This window comes from Rousettus aegyptiacus, unplaced genomic scaffold, assembly GCF_014176215.1.
Source record: "Rousettus aegyptiacus isolate mRouAeg1 unplaced genomic scaffold, mRouAeg1.p scaffold_m13_p_2, whole genome shotgun sequence".
In the NCBI taxonomy this organism is placed as follows: Eukaryota; Metazoa; Chordata; class Mammalia; order Chiroptera; family Pteropodidae; genus Rousettus; species Rousettus aegyptiacus.
In genome coordinates, this window is record NW_023416295.1 from 64534719 (window position 1) to 64561749 (window position 27031).

Sequence of the window (27031 nt, forward strand, 5' to 3'; positions counted from 1 at the left end):
TCCTGAAAGGAAAAGGAAAAGATAAATTCTACTGTTATACAGTGAAGATCCACATGAGACACCCACCCTTACTGCTCACTACTTCCTTTCACAAACCTTCACTCCTCACCAGTCTCCAAACGCTTTACACATCTTGTCAACTCTGACTCTTTACACATACTCACTGGATTCCCTCTCACCTGTTTGCTACTCTAAGTCCAGGCATATCACTCAAGAGCCTATAAGACTTTCTCTAAAACCGCCTGATACAGGGTTTCCACTTGAGGTGATGAAAAGTTCTGGAATTAGATAACGGTAATGATTACAAAACATTGCAAATGTACTTAGTGCCACTGAATTGTACACTTTAAGATGGATACAATGGTAAAATTCATTATGTGTATTTTACTACAATAAAAAAATAGAATTACCTGCATTTTCATGTTTATTTCATCATTACTTACCACAGCCAAGACATGGCAACAATATAAATGTTCATTGACAGATGAGTGGATAAAGAAAATGTGATATTATATATGTATGAATAGTATTCAGCCATAAAAAAGAAGGAAATCTTACCATTTGCAACATCATGGGTGGTCCTTAAGGACATTATGTTATGTGAAATAAGTCAGATAGAAAAAACTGTATACCATATGACTTCACTTACATGTGGAATCTAAAAAAATACAAACCAAACTCACAGATATAAAGAAAAGATTGGTATTTGCCAGGGGCAGGAGTGGAAGGAGGGCAAAATGAGTGAAGGTGGTCAAAAGATAAAATCTTCCAGCTGTAAGAATTATAAATTCTGGGGATATAATGTATAGCGTGGTGAGTATAGGTAACCATACCATATTGTATATTTGAAGCTACAAAGAGAGTAGATCTTGAAAGCACTCATTGTATGAAAAAAAAATTGTAACCATGTATGGTGATGAACGTTGATTAAACTTATTGTGGTCATCATTTTGGGGTGTGTGTGTATCAAATCATTGTATTATACATCTGAAACTAATGCAATGTTAAATATCAGTTATATTTCAATTTTTGAAAGTATATAATATTGAAAGAAAAAAAAATGAATTAAAAAAACACCTTCCTGAACAGCTCTAGCTCATGAGACTCTCTCAGGCCTTCAGCCTCTCTGATTTGGCCCCTGAGCATTTGGTGACTTGTCATGTTGTTTCTATTGCCTAGTACCATTCTCTAGTTCTTTCCATGTCACAGTAGTTTTCTTCATGTTAAATGTCTTATGTGTATGTCTTGTTCTTTTATCTATGTTGTAGGGATCATGTATTATCCACATGCTTGATAAATCTTTTCTGAATGATCAATCCATGTCCATCATGATCATGATAATGGCAAAGACAAATGAATAAATACATGAACCTAAAAATAATGATGTTGCATTGTTGATGGAGCCTTGGACTCAGGGTCCCACATTTCATTCCAGCTCTGCTGCTAACAAGTTCTGTGACTTTGGAAAATGTATTCAACTTCTGTGAATTATTTTTTTACCCATCTGTTGAAATGGTGCTAAAAATATTGTCTATATTCTGGATAAGTGAGAATTGAAAGAGAAATATGTGAGAAAATGCTTTGGAAATAAAGTCTGGGAAAGGCTGTGAAGAGACTGGGGGAAATCACTCCTCCCCCCTCCCCAAAAAAAAATAAGAAAAAGAAAGACAAGGCATATATTAATATAATATAAATATAATATAAAGTTATTATTCCAAGGCCCAGCATAATACCAGGCATCGAGAAGCAACTCAAGGAAGTGGCTCCATAGTGCAGTGGTTAGCACGTCTGCTTTACACATAGAAGGTCCTGGGTTTGTGCTCCAGGTGGAGCCACGGATCATACCCCAGGCGCACAGGGCCTGGGTGCACGGGAACCCCCTGGGTGTGCCGGGGACAACAGGCCTTGGGTGCATGCCGGGAAAGAAGGGGGGTAAGCCCGCCTTCTTAAAAAAGAAAAAAAAGGAAAGGGCAACATCCATAGGTCAGGGGTAAAAGTGAGGTGATCAGGGGGAATTAAAGAAGGAAAGAAAAAAGAAGCAATTCAATAATGTCTTTATGCATTCATGCATCATTCATTCATTCATTCATTCAACCATGTGGATGTTTCTGTCCAAGAAATAAATCCTGGAGGGTCTTAGTGAAATGAACCATTTGCTTCAGAGAATGGCCAAGTCCCGCTGCCCTGATTTTTACTCGTGGATAAATTAAAAGGTGTGGTAAGCACTTACTCCACTCCTCTTCTTCCTAACCCCACAAAGCCTTCTCCAAGCAGGAATTTACAGGTCCTCTGAGGGCGATTAATGAACTCAGAAATTTACCCACTGGCACAGGGTAAGGGCCTCAAACAGACTCAGTTTCCAGACCACAATTTCTCTCAACACCTCCACTAGCAACACTCACATGGCCCCTACAGCTTTCTTGTTGAGATGAAACAGAAAATGGAGAATTATCTGGATCATTCAGGCAAAAATGAACAGTCTCACTTTGACTTGCTTGAGCCTGGTAGAAATCAAGGCCAAAGCACGTGAATCCCCCTCCATACTCCCCTTTTCTCTTCTGAGTGATCAGAATCATTTTCTGAGCACTCTGCTTCTCTCTATTCAGCCAACTCCTAGAGAGCAGTTTCTGTCCTAGTCTCTACTGCCAGTAAAAAGTATAAATTGAAGCAATTATCTGAATTGTTCAAAGAAAAAAAGCCTCAGAAATTCTTCTGCCTGAGTAATCTAGGTAATTGCTTCAATTTTCACATCAGCTCCCCGTCTTCAGCAGTCACTGGGATAGCCATTTAACTCCAACCCTGGGGTCTGCAGGTCCCGTGTGGGTTTAATCATTTTTGATTGCCCAGGCCCAGATCCATTCCTACAAGTACAAAAAATATCTGGCTCCAGTGAAGATTAAAAACCAAATGAACAGATGAAAATGTTTCTAAAGATGTTGAAAAATCCCTTTAAAACTTGCAAAAACAATCTATGGCCATGGAATGGAAAATCTGGGTGTCTTTTAAAATGTATCACCTCAGTTCAAGATGTTCAGATAATCCAGCTCAGTGGGGAAGAGGCACAGACTATCACCCTGCTTTAACATGACATCAGCTGATCTGAAGGAGAAAGCTCTTTCCCTTCTAGGGGACTGAGATTCATGTCCCTGGATTAGACTTGTAGTAGCAATATAGAATAAAATTCAGGGCTCTATGTGAATAAGACAGAGAGCCACTCAGTCTAAGGAGGGAGAAGAGAGGAGAAAGAAAAAGAACAAACTCTTGTGTCCTAAGGGTGGGGTGGCAGCACCTGTGAACGAGGACTGGTAATCACAGGGTGGCATATGGGTACCAGGCACCAGGCCCAGGTAGGAGATGAGATGCAGGAGGTGTGAGGCATGGAGGCCCCTTCCCTTCTCAGGGTTGACATAGCACAATCCCAATGTGACCTGGATGTCAGCAATACACTAATCTACTGGCAGCTCTAAGTCTATACAGGACCATCTGGAGACAGAATTTAGCACTGGTAGTTCCTCTAAAAATCCACTACCAGGAGAGCATTAAGGAGTAATATAAACTTCAAGAAAAATCTACCAGGATTACAGATGAGGAATTTCTATTGCACAGCCCACAGCGGACTACTTAAAAATCACTAAATAGACTTCATGTCTTCAAAGTCTCATTTCATGCAGCCACAGAAGGTCCCTTTGTCTCCCGACACTCCACATACTCCTCTCTCTGGGTCCTGACTTCCCCTGCACTGCTTCTCCCTGATGCAAAGTCAAACCATGGTGTACCAACTCTGGCCCAGGCTTGCAGCTCCAAACTAACTCATCGCTGGGCTCAGCAAAACACACGGAGCTCCTCTAGTCAGCTCCTCCATTCTCTTCAGATGCTGTGGGAAATAAGAATAAACATAAACATACTTTCATTACCCACACAGAGAAATATAGCTGCATCCTCAGCAAATCAGTTCCTTGTAAATATGTTGAATAAAGATACTGAGACTTCCAAGGTTGGTGTGGTTGCATATGGAGATTCTCCTTTACTTTTTGAAGCAGCAAATACATTGATTTTTTTTCTTCAACAAAGGCCAAAGTCCCCAAAGACTAGAAAAGCCTTTTTCTCGACAATTGTGTTAGTTATCCCTCAACACCTAGTGGCTTAAAACAACATTCGTTATTTCATGCAAGTGGCTCAGGAATCCAGGCATCACTTAGCTGGATTTTGTGGCCCAGGTTCTCTCTCTCATGTGGCCGGGGCTGCAATCATTTCAAGGCTCAGGTGGGGAAGGGTTCACTACTCCTTGGCCAGAGGCTACCCTTAGTTCTTTGTCATGTGGGCCTCACAAGAGCATCAGCACAAGTGAGAAAAGGAAATAAAACAGAAATCAGTCTTTATAGCTTAGTCTCAGCCAATCGTTTTTGCCATACTCCATTGATTGGAAGCAAGTCAGTAGGTCTGACACACATTCAAAAGGAGAGGATTACACTTAGGGGTGAGTATCAGGAGGCGTGGATCTTTGGGAGCCATCTTAGAAAGGTGCATGCCATAACAAAGAACAAATAAATTTAGTCACTTACTGATCACTTACAGTGAAATAAGGCGGAGAGTAAGGCCAAGGAATACTTTGGAAACAGACCCTTCTCTGGAAGAGCTTTAGTCTAGCTGGGAAATGAGATATACAGAGATTATAAGAGAAACAGCAGCCATGTTTAAAAAAAAAAAACAAAAAACCTAAGATGACAACCATTAAAGGAAAAAATGACATACGGAGCTTCATTAAAATATAAAATTCTATACATCAAAAAATCATACACAAAAAATCATAATAAAATAAAACAATCAGCTAAGGAAGGTTTTTGCAACATATATGGCAAAGAGTAATCTCTTTAATAAATTATTCTTACAAATCAATATGACTGTCATAAATGCACAGTAGAAAAACTAGCCAAGAGCATACAAACTCAACACAAAAAAGAATTACAAATTATTATTAAATGCATGAAAAACCCTTTAGGCTCATTCATAAACAAAGGAACACCTACAAAATCAGCAAAGATTACAAAGACAAGACAAATAATTCCCGATATTGTAATGTATAGCAGGAAGGCAGCCTTCTCTTATCCTACTGGTAGGAGGGAAGATTTGTATAATATTCCTGGCAGGACAACATAATTCTAACACTGAAAAATGTACAGGTACAGACATCCTGCTGAAAGTCACTAGAAGTTTTGTAGTAGGGGAGTAATCAAATGAAAGAAGAGTGCTCAGCCCACTTACAAACACCAATGAGCTTTGGATCCAGAAACAGAATTGGAGGGCTCCCTACTTTTTCCATAGGACCTCTGATCTTCCTTCTCTTGCTTCACTGTCCAGCAGAGCCAAACAGATGCCCCTACTTGTTGAATGGAAACTTGAATGTATAGCTCAGCCTTTTGGTCACCTTTGACTTTTGACATTTAAGGACCATCAGCATAACAATCAGGTATTACCGCCCACAGGGCATGGAATGGGCATACGTGAATGGCAGCAGTGGAGGTGCATAATCCAGAATGTGTTCCTTAGGATGCTTTAATTTGCAAGCAACCACGATCTACTTGAGCTAGTTCAAGACAAAGCTTAAAGGGAGTTAATTATAATTATAATTCTTGAATAAATAAGATCACAACTGGGCTCACAAATAAAGTGGAATTGGGGACCTGGACATTATAAAGTTTCTTTCTTTGTCTTGTCTTTGTTTTTTTTTCTGGGCAAATGCTTTTTCTTCTTTTTCTCTCTGCATATTGTGTTCCTTGGCTTTTCCCGGCTATATCACAGAATGTTCAGCTCTGTCGCTCAAACTGTAAGTGTTCGACAAGTTGGGAAATTATGAAAGTTCTGTCTCTCTCAGCCCTGATTTCAGTTTTTGGGGAAGGACTCTAATGAGCTCAGCTCAGGTAAGGTGACTCTGTCGGACAAATCAACTCTGAACAAGGAAAATACCATGTTCAACAATCATGGTTGTCAGAAGTTATTCTTTAACTAAGTGGTTTGGGGAAGTGGAGGGAGGGTAGGCAAAGGGATCCCAAGAAAGGGAAAGCACTGGAAAAACAACCAAAACATTGATATCAATGAACCTTGGGGAGTAAAGGAGGCTATGAAAGAGATCTCATCATTTCCCCAAATGAATTCTTCCCCAAATGAATGCTGATGAAGCAATATTCTATACTGTGAACTCTCCATAATATCACTCATTTCGGATTCTACTCGAGTTAAATGCCCCCACTTTCTGCTTCTCCCTCCCAGCTTCTCACACACATTACCTTAATGGTAGTCAGTAAAATCCAGATCTAACTGAGCCCTGATATGGCCATTGGTCAGCCTGCCACCAACAGCCTCTGCGTTGAAAATCCAACTGACACATTTGGTGCATCTGGCTTGTGGATGGCTTAGGACTCGGAAGATGGCTTTATCTTTATCTTAAATGACCCATTCCCCCTGGAGAGGAGAGAGTAATTCAATTATAAGGAATTAACTGGATAAAATAGTGTAAACTAACCCAGAAAAGAGGTGAGTTTGGTATAGTACTTAAAAAACGCAGCCCTGTCGGCACTGGTGAAGCTTCCAGGCTCTGCTGGTATGAGGACACAGGTGTGAGCAGGGCCACAGCTTGAACCCGCTTGAAAATGATTCTCCAGCCCTGTTTGAAAAACTTCTTAATTTCTATAATATTGGCAACATTCAGCCTTTTCATTCTAATTAATGAAAGCTAGCAGTTTGTCCACCCTTACTGGTATTCATTTGGCTACCTCGAAAGTTAAATCCTAGGGTTCCACTATACTCTATTTAATCCATACTATAATCACTCAGGTATATATATGTGTTTTGTATATCAGACATATATATGCTGTATCTTTGTTGTTCTAGTGTTTTGAAAAATTCATTCATTTATTCCACAGATTTCTATAAAATGCCTGTTAAGTGCCAGACACTGTTCTAGGTGCTGAGGATACAAGAATGACAAAATAGACATGGTCCAAGCCCTCACTGGCTTACATTGTATTGGAGGAGGTAGTCAGTAACCAAATGAGTATATGACATGCGATGTCACACGGTAATAAGTGCAATAAGGAAAGTAAAGAAGGGTAAAGGCGAGAGAGTGATGGTGGAAACTATTCTAGTTCAGGAGATCAGGAATTAAAAGAAATTTTGAGATATGTTTTAATCTTCAAGCTCTAACAGAATTTAAAATGTAGGAAAACACATACATACACATAAAAAATTAAAGAGAAAGAAAGAGGGAAGGAAGACAGAATCTAGAAAGGATATTAGTTAGCTATTATTGTGTAACAAACCACTCCAAAATGTAGCGGCCTAAAATAACATCCATTTGCCATTTCTCAGTCTATGGGACACTGGGCAGTTCTGCTGAACTAGGCCCAGCTCCATGGACCTGGTCAGGCTTCCCCATTTCAGGGAATCAGATGGTTGTCCACTGGTTCTTAAAGCCAAGACGGTCTTTGGCTCTCCTCAACAGGTGTAGCATCGCCCCATGGGGCTTAGCCCAGACATGTTCTCATGGCAACATAGAGGTGTGAGAGTGAGTAAGCCTAGTTGTGCAGTAGATTAAATGAACATGTGCATGTGCTTTTCAAGCCTCCACTTGGCTCACTTTTGCTAGCACTGGCCAAATCAAGCCACAAGGCTGAGACCAGAGACAGTGTGAGAGGGGACTGTGATGTTACATGACAAAGGGTGTAAATAATGGAGGATGAATTGTATCTCCCTCAAATTCAGATGTTGAAGCCCTAACCCCCACCGTGACTGTATCTGGAGATAGGGTCTTTAAGGGTAATTAAGGTTAAATGAGGTCATAAGAGTGGGGCCCTAATCCAATACAGTGTAACTTTATAAGAAGAGGAAGAGAGATCCCTCTCTTTCTCCACCCTGTGAGTACACAGTGAGAAGGTGGTCATCTGCAGCCAAGAGAGCTCTCGACAGAACCTGACCCTGTCAGCCTCTTGATCTTGGACTTCCCAGACTCCACAACTGTGAGAAAATACATTTCTATTGTTTAAGCCTCTCAGTCTGTGGTATTTTGTTATGGAACCCCAAGCTAAGACAGGTATGGACACATGGAGGCCATTCACTACCACGAGAAGGGAGGGAGGGAAGCAGGGAAGCAGGAAGGAAAGAAGGGAGGGAGGGAGGGAAGGAGGGAGAGAGAGAGAGAGAATGGTTTACCTGTTTTTAAAAATACACGTAGTTGAAAAAAATGAATAAACTCCACTCTCCTTCATCTGAGAGTGGGTTGTGTGCTTTGTGACTGTCTGCAGTCTCCATCTGTGAACAGAAGTCAGTAGGTGAAGAGTATTGAGACTGGGGAGAGAGAAAAAGACTGGGACTGGCTCACTTTATTCCAAAAACAAATAGAATTGGTTTGGGGATTCTCCATGCTTGGGACAAAACAAATTGTGTGGCAGATTGTGATTCAGAAGCCTGGGCACCCTCAGCATAGTCTACTCCCTATCTTCAAATGTCAGACAGGCTTTAGGAATAGATTTTAAAAACAAAAGATATCTTCCTCTTTAGTAGAGTTTGAAGGCATCTGTATGCCTCCCTGTAAATTTTATATTTATAAAATATAAATATAAAATAGTCTGTAACTATCAAACCCATTTTAATATATTTGGGGTTGGGTTATTGCAATATCCTATTCAAAAGAAAATATTCATTCACTCATTTAATGAGATTGATCACAAGACTCCATCTTAGGAAACTGTACCATATAGCTCTAAGGACTTCCAACTAAAAAATAAAATTTACATTCTTGCTATTACAGGAGATATTAAGACAAGCAAGACATGGTATTTGACTTCCTGGAGCTTACTACCTAGTGGAGGAACAAAGATGGAGAAAATGATTGTATGAACTTTGGGCTTGCTTATGTTTATTCAGAGGAGTGGCCTTGTGGCATTCACAGGGTAAAGCCGTGTCCTTGTGGGAGAGAGGTCAGGTCTCACCTGGAGGGAGGAGCAGACAGACATGCCCACTGTCAAGATTCAGGAAGAGGGAGGCAGGCCTGAGGCAGGTGGGAAGTGTTCCAGGTTCTTGCTAGACCTCTTTGTTTGGAAGCCTAGACATAGAGAGGTCCAGTGGTGGTGGAAATTGAGATAGTGAGGCCGCACGGTTGCAAGCTCCCGTGTCTAACCTAAAGACTCTCCTTCTGTTTGCAGGTATTAGGAGTGGGCGAAGGGAAGCTGAGGAGTGAGTATTGCTCCTCTCGCACCAGCTCAGCAACGAATGAAGCCATGTGCCCCAGAAGCCCAGGGAAAGCCCTTTCCTGGCTTCCTCATCCCTGGACACTAGCAGAGTGGCCTCCAAAAATGCAAACTCTGTAGAGATCCTACCACACCTGCCGGCCTGCTGGGACACACCTGGCTGGCCCCTGGGCGCTTCCTCTTTGAGGATTACGCGCTACCGGGCACTTACCAGTCTTACCACCTCCAGGCAGAGGAAAGTTTTCCCTAGTGGAAAAGCTTTGTAGGGTAAAGAGAAGTATGGAAGGTGGGCAAGGCAGAGCCAGAGATGAGAATTCTCCTGCAAGTGATTTCTTGAAGAGTGAGGGCAGCAGAGAGTGAGTGTAGAGCAGGGGCTCTGCCGTACACTGTCTCCAGTCTGGTCCCACCATGAAATTCTAGAATACAAACTGCACCACCTTGGGCAAGGGGTATCCTTCTGTACCCCACCATCCTACCCTGTGCTAGTCAGTCACTGGCTGTGTGCCGCCTCCTCTGGGGTTCGGAGGAGGGCAAATCTCTAGAGAAGAGAGCAGCTGGGAGCTGTTAACAGCCAACACTCCTGGAGGCTGGGGGAGGGGAGCACAACCTAGTAGAGGGGGTCTTGGAGGACCACATGTCATCCACAGTGGGGGGACATGCCCAACAGGGAGAAGTACTCACATGTGTAAAAAGCACATCGTGCTCATAGCCCCATTCTGCTGCAGTGTAAATTATGTGGGTATAAGTGAGCGCGGAGTGAGGTGAAGCAGGTGAAAATACTGATACACCTGTACTGTGCCACTAACTGTCCCAAATCTGCATTTCTCACAGGGTTGATGTGAAGACCAGATGGGGCATAACAGACAAAATGTTACTCTATAAACTAGAAAAGTTTTGTACAAATGCAAATTATTTAAGATATGTTCTCTATAATGATGCATATATCCAACAAGCATTATGGATTTTGTATGATATGCCAGGCACTGTGCTAGGCACTAGAGCCACAGCAGGAACAAATACAGCCTTGTTCATACCCTGATGGAGCCTGTGATCTAGTGAGATAAACAGACTTTGCAGTCACACAAATACCTGTTGAATTGCAACTGTGGCAAGTACTTTGGAAAAAGAAGTACAGGATATGTGGTGATAGTAGAGCAAAGGATCACTGAGCAAATGTCGTTTAAACTAAGATGGGTGTAAGAAGATGGCACAGAAAGATGTGAATGGGGAAGGACACTGGTGGTTTTCAGGAAAAAAAGAGAAGCTGGTGGGTCTGGAGTGGGTAGACAAATTCAAAAATTAAAGACTGAACCATGGAGATTTGATTTTTAAAAATTAGATAAATGAACAGATGCATGGATGTATAGATAGACAATAGGTTAGATGATTGATAGATGATATAAAATATATACACTTTTATATATATGTATATATATACACACACATACATATATATATATATATAATGCAGTCATAAACTCAGCCTTATGATTCATTTTCTTCCTCTTATCTCCTTTTAGCTGACCAGATGAGTTTTTGATAGTTACCAACATCTATTACAAATTGTCATCATCGGGTAGAACACTAGATTTCAGGCAGGATGTATTTACTTTATTGCTCATCCACATCACTAAGTCTAGTAACTTCTTTACCTAAAATAGCTTTCTCATACATCCCTTCTTTTTATGTCCTTGGCATCATCCTAGACCAAGCCATTATGACATCACACATAAATTACTACAGTAGCTTCTTAACTGCTCGCTCAGGCCCTATATGGTCTGATCTCACAGTTATCCTTCCAGTAGCCACTCTAAAATTTAATTCCATTTTTATTATTCCATAAATTATAGCCCACGTGGTAAGGCAATGAGCAGAAATGGGAGGCATAGCTGTAGAAAAAGTGGAAGTAAAATTATACATAATTGCAGAAAAGATGATTATCATCCCTTTAAATCATAAGAGTTAGCTAAAAAGCTAACAGACCTGTTATGAGAGTTCAATAAAGTGGCCAGATGAAAAATAAATAGATAGTATCACCTGTTTTTCTGTCTATTAGGGTCATTCATCTTCATAAGGTAGATGAAATGCCATAGACAAGAACTCAGGGTTTCATGGAGAGATGGAGAGAAGCGGACACTTTCTGTAAGTGGACTGTAAAGAAAGTAAGCGCCCAGGCTCTGGAACTGGACTGCATGGTTTTCGATCCCAACTCCACTTCTTCATAGCTGAGTAACTTTGGGCAAGCTACCTAATCTCTCTTTTGCTCAGTTTCCTCGACTCTAAAATGGGATGACAATCATACTACCTCAAAAGTTACTATGTGAATTAATGAAATAATATACAGAAAGAGTTAGAGCAGCTCCTGGCATGGTATAAGCACTACAGAAAGTTTGCTATTATTATTTTTATATTATATTTTATTATTATTAACTCTCAGTCACAGTGTCACCTACCCTGAAAATTTGCCTTAAGTCCTGAGTCTCACAAAGAACAATTCCGCTATTTCCTAACCTCCATCCTTTTGATTACTATAGTGGTTCAGTGCAAGCTCAAAACTCAGGCACCATGCTAGCCCTTCCATAATTATTGTCCCCTCCTTGGGTAAGGGCATTTTCTTTGAAAGTAATCAAAGTCTGTAAAGACACAACTCAGCATCCAGCAAGGACAACATTTTATTAATTTAAATTCTAAGAAATTTTAGCTCCTTGGAACTAGTCTCAAATGCTTTCATTTAGAAGAGGGTCTTTGCTTTACACTTGCATTACTAAAATTTCCACTTGAATGTAATTCTGGGACCAGAAGAATTACCTTTACAAAGCGGCTTTTAAATAACAAGAGCTGTTTGGTTTTTATCCTCTTAATTATCAAGGTTTCAAAAATATTAAGATCCAGGTCTTTGCTCAGGCATGCCAGATACAAACTGTCCACTGCTTTCATAGTCTAAAGGCTTTCAGGTAATGTAATGTCTGTATCTGGATAGTTCTGTGATTGGAATCTAAAGATGACAAGGGACTGAAAGTACCTGCTACCTGGAGGCAGCATAGCAAGCAGCAGGAACCCCAAGCTAAAGACGAGGAAGACAGATTACCTAGTGTTATTTTACTCTTTTGTTTATTTCCCCTTGGTAACCCTAACTTTCAGTTACCTTTAAAAAATCTTTTAACCTGTTTTCAGCTGTGCCAAATGGAATTAAAGGAAGAAGTGTATGTTATATGTCCTCATACTTGGGCTGAACCCTCAAAAGCAAAGCTTCCTGAGACAAGCCCATAGGTGAGAGGAGCAATTAGTGAGAGACCCAAGGAAAGGAGTGAATCTCAAATCAGAAATGAGGCCTTTGAGGTCCAGCCTGCACTCCTCACTTGGTGATTCCTCCCCCATATCCAGTCTTGAAGAATCTTGGCTAGATTTTATTAAGCTAGCCATCTGGTTCCTTTCAGTATAAACCCAAATAGCATTAATACGAAGGGAGGTGGGGTGTTATATCAGGTATCGATGTCACAGGGAGTTAGAAGCCAGCTTTGTAAGAATTCAAAGAAATAACTTTATTTCTAGCTATCAAGGGGGTCAAGCAAGACTTCATAAGAGAGTTGACATTTGAGAAAAAATAATGGCTTAAAAACACAAGGATTTATAGGAAGGTAATCTAGGTCTGATATGACAGCTCCAGGAGATGACAAAAGACCCAATAATCAAAGCAAAAAGGTTTTCTATGTTTCTACTCTGCCTTTCTTACTGTGTGGCTTCCATTCTCAAGATTGCCTCATTATTCAAGATGACTGCTAGCACACCAGCCATCAAGACCATATTCTAGGCAACCAAAGAGGCAAAGGGTCGCAATCTTGACTCAAGTTCCCTTTATGCAGCTTCCTCCAAGATGCAGACGATACTTCCACTTACAACTCATTGATGAACACTCTTTCACACAACCACAACTAGCTGCTTCAGTTTTTTTTAGCTGGGTACATCACTCTCCCAAATAACATTGGGATTCTGTGCTTAAGGAAGAAGGGGAAAATGGATATTAAATCTCAACTAGCAGATTCCTGCCACAGGAATTTTGAAAGTTTCTAAATGAAGTAATGATATCAGTCAAAATGCCCCCAGAGAAAACAGCCCCATCAGCAGCAAGTAAAATGAACTGGACTGGAGTTTCACTTCTGAGATGGCAGCATGAGAAGCTCTGCAGACCCCTTTTCCTGCAAAACAAGCGAAGCTGATAAAAACTATTTTGAATACAATCATTTGAAGTCTCTGGAAATTGTCCTAAGGGCATACAACAAATGAAGAAACATTTATTCAAGGAATCCTATTAGACTTGATAAGAACAGCAAGCATCTGTGGCATTTGAGCCATGATCCACTTCCTCCCTCTCTCCTTACCCCATCTCTGCTTGATGGAAGCTCCACTCCAATCAGGTGTGTTCTAGATGGGGCTCCCCGCCCTTCCCCTCCCAATCAATGGTTACTATATCTCACTAGGAGAGGCAGGCCACCAGCACATCTCATCTCTTCTATCGCCAAGTTAAAGAGGCTAAATTTCTGGTGAGCTCTCTTCTTCCAACCAGCCTCAAACCATAAGATGGAGGTTTTATCCCAGGCATGACAAACCAAGAACTCTGAGGCCTCAGTTACCCTCATCCAAGCTTGCTTACAAGCCAAGAAGATCAGAGGCTACCACACCATCTCATTCCTAGAGTGATAGCTCAGAGATTTTGCCCAAGGGGAGAGGCAGTCCATAAAAAAAGAGAGCTTCAAAGAGATCTCTCTCTCTCTTTCTCTCTGAATTAACTTTATTTAAAACAGACTATGTAGTAGTTCAAGCCTAAGAGTGTTATAGAAAGCAAGAGTTCCTTTTAATTAAGAGCAATAAGCTAACCCATAGGCTATCTAGTTCATCAGAGAGAACTGAGAAAAATGACCGCTAAAAACAACCCTTCTGGGGTCAGAATAAACTTTGAAACCTGGCTAAAAAACTAGTCCTTGGATGATTCTGGGAAGATGGGAGGGTAGGAAGTACCCAAATTCTGTCTCTCCACCTAGGCAATAATTGTGCTGGCAGAAGCTGTCTCATATAGCTATTTTGGAGCTCTGGAGTCTATTTAAGCTCTGCAAATTCCAGGGGATGGTAATTTGCAGTTAATTTCAGTCAGCTTCAGCTCTTAGCACAATAGCAGCTATCCATTTCCCACCTGTCAGCCCAACGGCAGGCTGCTGTGCACATGTTCCTGGAGCAGTTTGTACACAGCTTTCAGAAGCCATGGTAGGCAAAAAGGATCCTGTACTCCAAATATCAAGGATCTATGCTCTGAACACTGATTGCTGCTTCTGGTCACAGAGATGCAGACAAAGAGGCAGTGATCATTGTTGCATCTCCCCCTAAGTTGTAATCATCCTCCCTCTGGCCGATGTGACTTACAGGTGATTTGAGGACTAATGCTTTTCTTTCCCCTTCATTTTTCTCCATTTTCTTCATGTTTCCCCACTTTCGGAGCCAAGCATTGAAGACTAGGACATTCAAAAGCAAACTGTTATACGGGAAACATTAGAAAGTCACCACATAGCATAGGCTCAGAAAATACCTTGAAAAGACCTTAAGTTCACACTGTAGCCTGATCCTTAGATCATGGCAATCAAAAACCAAAAACAAATCAAAACTTAGCAAACTCTGGGGAAGAGAGAGAATCTGATTTCCATACTTACCATATTATTTGGTTCAAATGTCCAGTTTTCAACACTGAAAAAAATTACAAATCACAATGCATACAAAGAAACAAGAAAATATGGTCCATTTAAAGGGAAAATATAAGCCAATAGAAACTATTCCTTAAAAGAACCTAATGGCAGTTCTACTAGAAAAGGCTAAAACAACTGCCTTAAATATGCTCAAAGAATCAAAAGAAGATGTGGAGAAAGTCAAAAAAAAAAAATGAGCAAAATGGAAATATCGATTAATAGACCAAAAAAAAAACTAAAAAAAACCAAAAAACAAAAAACAAAAAAAAATTCTGGAGCTGAAAACTATAATAACATCAGTAAAAAATTCACTATAGGAATTCAAATGTAGATTAGAGCAGGCAGAATGTAGAATAAGAAAACTTGAAGATAGGACAATAAAACATATTGAGTTTGAAGACCAGAAAGAAAAATGACTGAACAGAAGTGAACAGAATCTAAAAGATACATGGGACACTATTAAGCAGACCAAATACATTGTGGAAGTTTCATAATGAGAAGAGACACAAAGAGTATGGTTGAAAATTACCAAATTTGATAAAACACATTAATATAAATATGCAGAAGCTCAATGATGTTCAGGTAGGATGTGGTCAAAGCAACTCATGCTGAGACACATTATAATCTGTCTAAAGCCAGATTTTTGAAAACAGTAAGAGAGAAGTGATTTGTCACATACCAGGGATCCTTAATAAATCTACCAAAGTTAGGAACTTTGGAGACTAGAAGAAAGTGGGCTGATTTATTCAAAGTACATCAAGAAAAAACTCAACCTACAATCCTATATCCAGCAAAACTGTGGCAGAAATTAAGACATTCCCAGATAAACAGAAGCTAACAGAGTTCATTGCCAATAGATCTTCCCTACCACAAATTTTAAAAACTAGTGTTATTATAACAATGGTGTGTAATTTCATTTTTTTTTTTGTTTTAAAAACAATTATTAGTCTAAAATTTAGTATTATTTTATTTTTGGTTTGTAACACCACGTTTTGTTTTTGACATAATTTAAGAATTAAATTAAAAATTATTAGTTTATATTTTGAACACGCAATGTATAAAGATGTTGCTTTGTAACATCAACAACTGAACAGGTTGGAACTGAGCTGTTAAAAGAGCAGAGATATTGTATGTTATTGAAGTTAAGTTGGTATAAATTCAAATTAGAGTGTTATAACTTCGGGATGTAAAAAATAATCCCCATGGTGACCAGAAAGGAAATAGCTAAAGAATATACACAAAATGAAGTGAAAAAAGAATTTAAATGTTTCAGTGTGAAAAATAACTAAACACAAAAGAAAACAGTAATGCAGGAAATGAAGGACAAAAAGGTTATAAGGTATATAGAAAAAAATAGCAAAATGACAAAAGTATGTGCGTCTTTTTCAGTAATTACTTTAAATGTTAATAGATTAAATTCTCCGATCAAAAGACAGAGATTGGCAGAATGGATTGCAAAAAAATATGAACCATATATGCCATCTACAAGAGATTCACTTTGAATCCAAAGACACAATACATTGAAAGTGATATGATGAGAAAGAATATTCAATGCCAATAGTAACCAAAAGAGACCTGGAGTGGCTATATAAATATCAGAATATGTAGACTTTAAATCAGAAGAGTTTACCAGAGACAAAGAATATTATGTATAATGAAAGGCTTGATACAGCAAGAAGATATAAAAATTATAAACATTTATGTGCTTAATAATAGACCAACAAAATACATAAAACAAAAATTGACAGAAATAAAGGGAGAAATAAAGAGCTCTCTAATAATAGTTTGAGACTTTAATACCCCATTCTCAATAATGGATAGAACAACCAGAGAGAAGTAAGAAATAGCAGACTTAACACAATATGCCAACTAGATTTAAGAGACATATGTAGAACACTCTACCCAACACCAACAGCATATACATTCTTCTCAAGTACACACGGAACATTTTCTAGGATAAACTACATGTTAAGCCACAAATTGTCTCAATAGATTTTAAAAGATAGATATCATATGAAGTATTGTCTCTGACCATAAAGGGGAAATGTTAGAAATCAATAATGGAAGAAAACTGAAAAACTCATACATTGGTGAAAATTAAACAACCGATGAATCAAAAAAGAAATCAAAAGGGAAATTAGGAAACACATTAGCATGAATGAAATTGAAGATACAGCATACCAAAATTTATGGGATGCAATTAAATCAGTGGTTACATGGAAATTTATTAAAATGCCTCTATTAAAAAAGGATAATGATCTTAAATCAACAATGTAAACATCTACCTAAGACACCCCAAAAAAGAAGAGAAATTAAACTCTAGCCTAGCAAAAGGAAGAAATAATATGGTTAGAGCAGAGAGAAACGAAATAGAGACTAGAAAAACAATAGAGAGAATCAATGAAACCAACAACTGGTTCTTCACAAAGGTCAATAAATTGATAAACTGTTAGTTAGACTGACCGAGAAAAATAAAAATAAGGCTCAACTTGCTAAAATCAGAAATAAAATGGGACATTACTACTGACCTTACAGAAGTAAAAAGAATATAAGGAGATACTATTAATAACTGTATGCCAACAAATTGGACAACTTAGATGAAATGGAAAAATCCCTGTACAAACACGACCTACCTAAACTGATCAAAGAAGACATTTTAAAAAATCCATGGTATGTCCACACAATAGAATATTATTCAACAATTACAAGAAATTGGTTGAACAACTTTGTGAATACATTAAAAGTTATTAAATTGTAGATTTTCAATAGATGAAATATATATTATGTGAATTATATCTCAATAGAGCTGTCTTAAAAAACTAGATTGAATGGGGAGAATCCGAAGGTGGGGAGTCTGTTGCAATGGTCCAGACGAGAAACCAACTGGATTGGAGGGACGAATGAGGATGGAAATGTAGAGGAGAGAACAGATACTGGTTCTTGGATAATAGAAGATGAACCACTGCATACTAGTGATCACAGAATTAAAAAATCCATCCCTGGCAGCATTTTAAAGGTCAGCAAACTACAAGAGGCATGGAGACTGCTTCGAAAAATAGTCTTGTTGGAAATACAAGAAAATGTCAAGGATATATACACACACACCAAAAAAAACCCTATGCATTCAAAATAATTCTCTATCTGGCTGATGGCACATTGGAAGGGTACTGGTGAAAAGCGGGGAAGGTGGTGCATTAGGAAGAAAAGGAAAAGATGATTTTGTTGACGGAAACAGAAAAGATCGCCAATTGAGGCGGCATATTCATTAATTTATTCACCAAATATCGCTTGAGCATTTGTTGTGATCCATACTCTAGATATAGCAGTGCTTAAGAACCCACCTTCATGGAACTTCCAGTTTAGGAGGGAAAGAGACAGTAAGCAGTGCACAAAGCTGTGGTATAGAACATCATATAGTGATGAGTGCTATGGAGAAAATAAAGCCAGTTAAGAGAATAAATCCACACGATGGTGTAAATGAAACAGATGGCTCTGAGGAGGTGGCACTTGAGGAGCTAAGAGCTGACTGAAGCAAACACGTGAGCCTCGTGACTACGCGGAAGGAGAGAATCTCAGGCAGAGGGGCTGTTTGAGGCAGGAATGTACTCTGAGAGTTTGAGGAACAGCAAGAAGCCCAGTGGGGCTGGAGCTCAGTAAGCTGGGGCAGAGGAATAGGAGATGGAGTTGACGAGATCAGCAGGAGCCAGGTTACTCATTAGGGTCTCAGGCCATTGTAAAAAGTATTCAGTAGGAATGTAGAGTTTATTTTATATTTAATGGGAAGCCGTGGGAGATTTTAAACAAGGGAGTGGTGACATGATCTGATTTACATTATAAAAAGATATGTGGAAAAGGAGGGATGTTAGGTAAGGGTGTTATGGGTTGAACTGTATCCCCCAAAAAAGATATGTGGAAGTCTTAACACCCAGTACTTGTGACTTTATTTGGAAATAGTCTTTGCAGATAAAATGATGCTACAATGACATCATTACTGTGGCCTACAATGCAACGTTATCAGTGTCCTCAACGAAAGAAAGAAATTTGTGCACAGAGACACACACAGGGAGAATGCCATGTGAAAACACAGAGACATGCAGAAGGAAGCCAGTCATGTGAAGATGGAGGCAGAGAGTGGAATTATACTGCCAACCCACAGCCGTACCTGGAGCTCTCGAAAGCTGGAATTGGCAAGGAAGGATCCTCCCCTAGAGTTTTCAGAAGGAGCATGGCTGATACATTAATTTCAGACTTCTAGCCTCCCGAACTGTGGGAGAATAAACTTCTGTTGTTTAAGCTTTACTAGAACAGCCCCAGCAAACTGATATATGGGGAAACCAATTAGGTGGATATTGCAGAGATCTGAACAAGAGAAGCAGGTCCTTCGACAGGGAGGTGTGAGAAAGGATCTGATTCCTCATATATTTTGAAAGCAGAGCTGAGAGGAATTTGCTGATACATTGGGTTGCAAAGGAGAAAAATTAGTTGGCCAGAAACATACTTGAGCACTTTAAAAGGGACTCCAAGACCAATAAGTCTTTAAATTCTGGATCTCAAAGGGAACAGATCATTTACTGGAATTTCTTAATGATCATGGGGACTGGGGATATACCTTAGAATAAACAAGATGGGGCAGCTGAGGTCACAAGTGCTTTGTTTTTATGAGGCAGCTTTAAGAAACTGGTCGGGCTGGACTACATTTAAACCAAACTGATGAACTAGCCTCAGATGCCTCACTACGAGTCTTAAAAACATTCAGGAGTTGCACTAGAAAATGGTTGCTAGAGTATAAGTGAGGTTATGTTACAGGCCTCCTGAAGGTGCAGGGGTCACAGACAAGTGAGGGTCGCCTGCACGAGCACCAGGCAACCTGCTGTATTTTACTCACCAGAAGGCCACCCACGGCCACAGTGGGGATGTGTAATCCAAAGAAGCTCTGGGCATATACTGCTTCTCTGGCAGGCAAAGAGATGCAAAGCCAACTTCCATGCACCCAAATCCAGTGATTTTCCTTGGGAGGCCTGAGAAATTAATGGATATATAAATAAATAAAGCTTTTGTGTGTGTTCTGTGATGGTGGTGGCCTGGGTGGGGAGAGGTATGTGGGAGGGAGGTCTGTTAGTTGTTGGGTACTTCCTATGTGCCAACATTATCTTATCCATTTTACAAACATGATCTGATTATCCCCCCCACAGTATGGTGGGTGGGAGAGATTTGCTCAAGAAATAAGGCCCGAACCAGAAGAGTAAACCACCTCCCTACAAAGAGGTTAGTATTGCCTTCATTTTACAGATGAGGAAACTGAGGCTCAGAAATGTTAAGGAACCTGTCCAAGACTGCACAGTAGCAGCAGTGGACTTCAAACCCAGGGTTATTTCACTGAAAGCCTTAGATCTTCCCATTATATCATAGGATGCCAACTTCTTTCTTGCTACTCAAAGTGCAGTCCATGGATCAGCAGCATCAGCAGCACTTGGGAGATTAGCCATAATGCAGACTCTTAGGTACCACACGGACTTACTGGGCCATAACATGCATTTTAATAAGATCCCGAGGTGCGTCAAATGCACGTGAGAGTATAGGAAGCACCGCTCTATTAGCCTTTAAAAAGCCTTTGCTAAGTGTCCACTCAAAAGTCCAACAGCCTCGCTTCACAGAGGAGGAAACCGAGGGTCAGAGATGACTAGTAAGTTGCCCAATGTTTCTCATCCAATGATTCTAACAACATCATGGACCATCCTGAGGACCTGGCCAAGGTGCTGCTGTGGTCAGAAAAGGCAGTCACAAGATGGGAGCTGGCAATCAAGAACAACACTGTAATTAATGGGAAAGCACTGTCTTATCTGCCACACAAAGCAGTGGAGGGGCAGCTGCAGCATCCCAGGACCTCACCCAGCTTCAGTCTAAGCTCCTTTGTCAGAGTTATAGTGATTCCTCCCCTTCCCAACTGTGAGGCCTCACTACGAGTCTTAAAACCATTAAGAGAGCTATTCTCACTTTTTTTCTGCATCTTCAGTGCCTGCGTATATGTCATGCACATAGTAGGTACTTAATCCATGTTTGCTGATGTCAACAATGTTGGCAGGTGGGAGATTTGACAAGAAATGAGGCCCCAGCAAGGAGTGAACTGAAGACAAGGCCTGCACATTTGCCTGGGGGCAGCCCACCATGTCTTCTTTCTCCTGTTCACCCTCCTTCAATATTTATTACCAACTATTAAACTCTTGGAACCTCTTGGACTTTTCCAAATACTTTAAAAGGAGTGCTAGTAACTGTGCTAGCACTTTACTGTCTTGCTTTGACCTCATTTCCTCTTTGATACTATTATTACTGCTGAAACTGCCAAGGCACTTTGGCTCTGAGTTCTAATGGACGTTGGGCAGCTAAGCCCTAGTGGATCAGCAAAATCTCTTTCTGGACACAGCTGGGCACCAGTGTCCAGCCCTCTCCATCCCTTGTCCCCCAGGCTCTGTTTCTATCTATCGCTGGCACCTACCAGCTGCCTCCTTGCAAACTCTGCCTGCCTTCAGACAACCACATGACCGGCAGGCAGTGAGCCACTCAGGAGCTTCCACCCTGGTGAGGTCTCTGTGGAGTGAAGGCCAGATCAAGATGACTAAGGACATGAAGAAGCTGAGAAGATCAAAAGGCCTGAGGAGCCTCAGGCCCAACCACCCTCCTCATTGCTTGAGTCAAGAATGTCCTCAGGCTCAACCTCTGCTACAGGTATGTGTAGCCAGCCCATCCAGGCCTCTGCAGAGGATGGAGCATGGAAAAGGGGCTTTTGCCCTCGGCCTGTGTGTCTAGCCTCCTTCCTTTATGTTGCTCTCGTTGGCTGTATACAGAGTACTCTGGACCCTGAATCCAGTGGCTGGCCAGAAACTTTGGTATTTCTCTGTTGCCTCCTTCTTGATCTCAGATTCTGGACTTAGTTCCTTGGACTCAGAGAGCTTCTATATCATTCTGTAAGTTTCTGGGCTTTCCTACAGCAATCCCTTATTGCTCAGGCCATCAGTTGTTCCCCTTACCAACCCACCGGGCTTGGACATTATAATCCATTCCTTTCGACTACATGGCTTGTGGCTGTGACATGTATCCCCGGATGCATGTGTACTCAGATCTCACCAGATGTCATAGTTCGGGGGAAAGAATGGAAAGAACAAATACATGGTCATTCAGCTCAAGGAGCAAATAAAATAGACATACCTTGAAAAACTTGACGTAGTGTGGCCATGTGTACAAACTGATACTGCAGCCCATGCTACTACACCTCTGCCCACTCGTTTTTAACCGAACCCAGAAAAGTTGACTCCACCTTGGGGCTGGTCAACAAGTCTCTTTTCCCTTGACTCTTATGACAGATGCACAGAAATGGTCCTCTAGGGATTTGAAACCTAAGAAAGAAAGATGAATCAATGCCAGATGGATAGAACCATTAGACTAAAGCTGAGGGGCCAATGAGGTCTGACACTACAGACAGGTCTGCAGGTGTGTGAGGGCACAATGTTAATCAGTCTCTGGGACATTGAGGAGTGAGACTTTGGGAGCTTCACATGCAGCCTGACTTGGGTTAAAGAAGCCTATGAGCTTTTGTTGACCACGGATTCAACAAGCCACCCCCAATCCGGGCAAACTTCACAGCAGGGGTGGGAATATCAGAAATTGCTCACTTGCTAGGAGACAGAACTGGCTGAGGAGGAGGAGGTGGAAAGAAGCACTTCAGGACATGGGCCTGCTGTGAGGATGCTCAGGGGGAAGTGGGAAAGGGAGACAAATGAACCAGCCAAGTAAGAAATGATGGCTAGGGCACAGAGCCAGGAGAAAGTGCATCGAGATGAGAGTATCGAATGGAATCCATAAGTCATGAGCAAGACACAGCCAAAACAGTGAACAGAGAAGCATAGTGGTTAAAAGATATGAGGTGAATTAAAGACACTGCCTGAGTGGCGATCTTGGCTGTATCACTCAGCCATATGACCTTGGGTACGTTAATTCACCTCTCTAAGCCTCACGGAACACCAATGACGGGAAATAAATCTCACAGAACATCTACGTCAGAACGTAAATGGTCTCACAAAACACCAATGTCAGACACTGTCACTCCGGTACTATGATAAAGTGAGACAAAAACAAGGTCACTGTGCAACCCACAAAATACCAAACATCTCTCTCTGTACCTCTCCCTTCCTCCCCACACCAAAGTGATTGACTACTGCTTGTTTACGATTATAGCTTTCACCTCACTCTGATCTGCCCTCTGTCTAGATATGATTTATTGAGATGCCCAATCATAGAATTGCCCTACTTCTGCCAGCACCAAACCCAATGCAAAGCTGACACCCTTGACCCTCCCTGAATGACCCAACCAAAACTGGCACTCTGTCCCAGGTTTCCCCACCCTCTTGCTGAGACACCTCTGCCAGCAGAGATGTCCCTGAAACACAGGGAGGAGAGAAAGGCCTGGAGGAGGTGAGGCCAGGTCATTAGTTAAGTACCTGTTCAGCTATTTAGCAGGCATGTATCGGCACCTACTGTGTGGAGTGCTGAGCAGTCTAGGGTTGGTGCTAAGTGCACACAAACCAAATCAAAGACATAATTCCCTGTCCCGGAGGATTTTGTGGAGGAAGAGAACACACACTTGCAGGAAGTAGCTTTGGTCCGTGCGGGTAGTTTAAGGGACACAGTTCCTGCCCTATTAGCGTTTTACAGTCATGTGTCTTTTTGTTAGGCTTGGTGAAGCCACAAAGCTTGTGTAGCTACATCAGACTTTAATGAAATAATTTATTTACTTTATCTTGTTTTTTAAAAAGACACTACATGCTACTAGTAAACACTTTTAAGAACCTCTTCTGGAAATATATTCTGGACAATTTTATATGGTATAAAACACCTCTGATGATCATGTTTAACATCATCAGTTATAAGTCTCTTTGATAGTTTATACCCTTGATATGCTGTGATAGGAATGGCACTTCAGCTCTGTGGTCCGCCTCTCAAAAACCCACAATCCCAGTCAAATTGTGAAAACAGCATCAAATGAGCCCAAATTAAAGGACATTTTGCAAAATACTTGATCAATACTCCTCAAAACTGTCAAGGTCAACACAAAGAAGGAAAATCTGAGAAACTGTCATAGTCAAGAGGAATCTAAGGAAATATAATGACTAAGTGCCATGTAGTATCCTAGACGGGATCCTCAATCAGAAAAAGGACGTTAGGTAAAAACAAAGAAAATCTGAATGAAGTATCGACTTTAGTTAATAATAATATATCAAATGTTGGTTCATTAATTGAGATGAATACACCATACAAATATAAGATGTTAACAATAGGGGACACAGGAACTCTATACTGTCTTTGCAACTTTTCTGTAAATCTATAACTATTGTAAAATTTTAAAAAGTTATTATGATGAAACAAATAATTCACTAAACTTTGAATATTGCATGTTGTATGTACTATTTCCCTAATGGTGAATTCTGACCAGGTTAGTTTCTTCTACCATATAAAAACATTGGAGTGTGTATGTGTTATGTGTGAGTGTGTGAGTAAGTATGTGTGCATATGTTTAAAGGGGCAATTACTACACTTTGATTTTTTAAAATAAAAAGTCAGCCTAGCCATTGTGATGGTTTCATTGGTGTATACTTTTGTCAAAATGTGCCAAATTGTACACTTTGAACATGTTCAGTCTATTGCTTGTCTATTATACCTTAATAAAGCTTTAAAACAATTAATACAGTCTCAATTTTGATTTCAAAACAAATAAACATAGGAGGACTCAAACTAAAGTACTTTGACCTCAGAATATTTCTTTGAAGGAAAAATCAAACAAACAAACTTTAGCATTTCATGGATCTTCCCCAAGAAAACTGAATTGGCCATCTAAGAGTATAAGCCTCAAGCTTTGAATAACAGGTGTCAGCAAATCTCCATAACTTTAATAAGTTCAACCATTGGAAGAATGATCTAGAGTCAGAAGAATTTTAATTCTCTGTCACTGGGAATCAGACATAAGTGACAAAGAACAGGAGGAAGAGCATCATACCTATGTTTTCCAAAAGTACTGACTCCCCTGCCATGGCCTACCCGGCTCCTGATTTTGTCCAGATGCTCTGAATGGTTGTTCTTCAAGGGTGAGTTTCTGGGGCTGGGAAATGGGTGACTTTCTCCCAGTCTTGCACTAAGGTGTCCAGACACTCATTGTCTATGGCCTTTATTTAAAATCCCTTATCTTTGAGTTGCTGTCATCGAGCTACATCAGCTCTTCTTGCCTCTACTGCCACCATCTACAGACCTCCTGCATGTTTACTGAGGTCCCGGACATTCAATTCAGCATTTAATAATAATGAAAAGAATAATGCAAATGGAAATATGAATGATACAGTTAATGGGCCCTAACCACATTGCTGAGTGGCACATCATAGACCATGTCTGAAACATACGTTAGACTCATAAAAACCCATGATGCCGATACTGTCATTGTCTTTATTTCGGACATGGTGAAATGAAAGCTTTGCACCATCATGTTGGCAGTTCCTGTCCTCTCAGTGATTTCTACATCACGTCGACCTGTTTTACTTGAATACCCTCAACTTCACTCTGTCCCCTCTTTGTCTTTATTCTGGAACTTATAATCTCTTACAATTGCTTCAATTCCCACCCACTTGTTCACTAATTCACTCGCTCAGTTATTCATGCATGAAATAAATATCAGTTGAACACCTACAAAGTTCCAGGCTGGGGCAGGAGGTAGCAGGGGACACAGAGGACAGAGGGTCTGGAGAATTTCTTTTCTCCACCTATGACAATAGTCTGACATCCAGTCACCTTTGTCGCTCCCTCATTCTCACTAAACCCTCTTCTCAGCGTCGCCAAGCCCTTCAACCGCAAGTCTTGGTTTCTCTAAGTGTGATCTCAGATGTACCTCCACAGAATCCCCCCGGGGGGGGGGGGGAGGTAAAATGGTGGTACATGGGCCCTGACCCAGGAAATTGAGTTAGAAATTCAAGGCCAACCAGTCTTTATGTGAAACTTGTCATCTCCTTTTGATATTTTAATAAATTTTCCTAAACTAATACAATTATATTAAAAATTCAAATAGTATCAAATAAATAAGCTGATGAAAGTCTGCCTTTTTGCCTACTGAAATCCCGCACCTCTCTTTGGAGGTAAGAGTCTGGGCTTTTTCTCGCATGTACAATCATATAGTCTTCTTTACACAAATAATCACTTGGAATTACCTAACCATAAAAAGCTTTCCCACTGAGAAATTTGTTTCTTTATTTCCTTCTGCTTTTTATTGGACTTTCAAGGATCCTATATCTTTTCCTTCTCTTAACTATTTGAAAATTATGTATTTCATTTCTATTTATCTGATGTTACATTTATATTTTAATAGATATTTAAACATATTTTTCCATAAATGTTGAGAATTAATCGACATCTGTAACATCTATATTAAAAGTAATACTGTTATCAAAACTTTGTCCCATATCCCCTTTTAAAAATGTTTATTATGGAGAATTTCCAATACAGACAAGAATAGACCAAAGGGTATAGTGAATTCCTCTGTATACCTCATTGGCTTAAACATAAACTCATGGTCAATCTTATTTCATCTGTATCCCCATCCCCATATTATTTTGAAGCATATCCCACATATATTTTATATCATTTGTAAATTTGTTGATAACTATCTCAAAAATGTATAAAGACCTCTTTTTTACATATAATTGCAATATCAGTGTCACACCTAAAAATAGATAATAATATTATCAAATATCTCATAAATATCCAGAATTCTAATTGTCTCATCAATGTCATTAATTTTTTCTTTTTTTCTACAGCTCTTTTGAATTAGAATCCAAATAAAGTCCTCATTTTAAATATTGCAGTTGCTTGATATGTGGTTACAATCTCTATTAATCTATAGGTTTCCCTGCCATCTTTTTTTTTTTTCTTACAATTAATTTGTTGCCAAGGCGGGGTTTGGGGGGTAGGGGCGGGAACAGATTGCTTGTCCTAAAGTTTCCCAAGTCTGGATTTTGCTGAATGTTT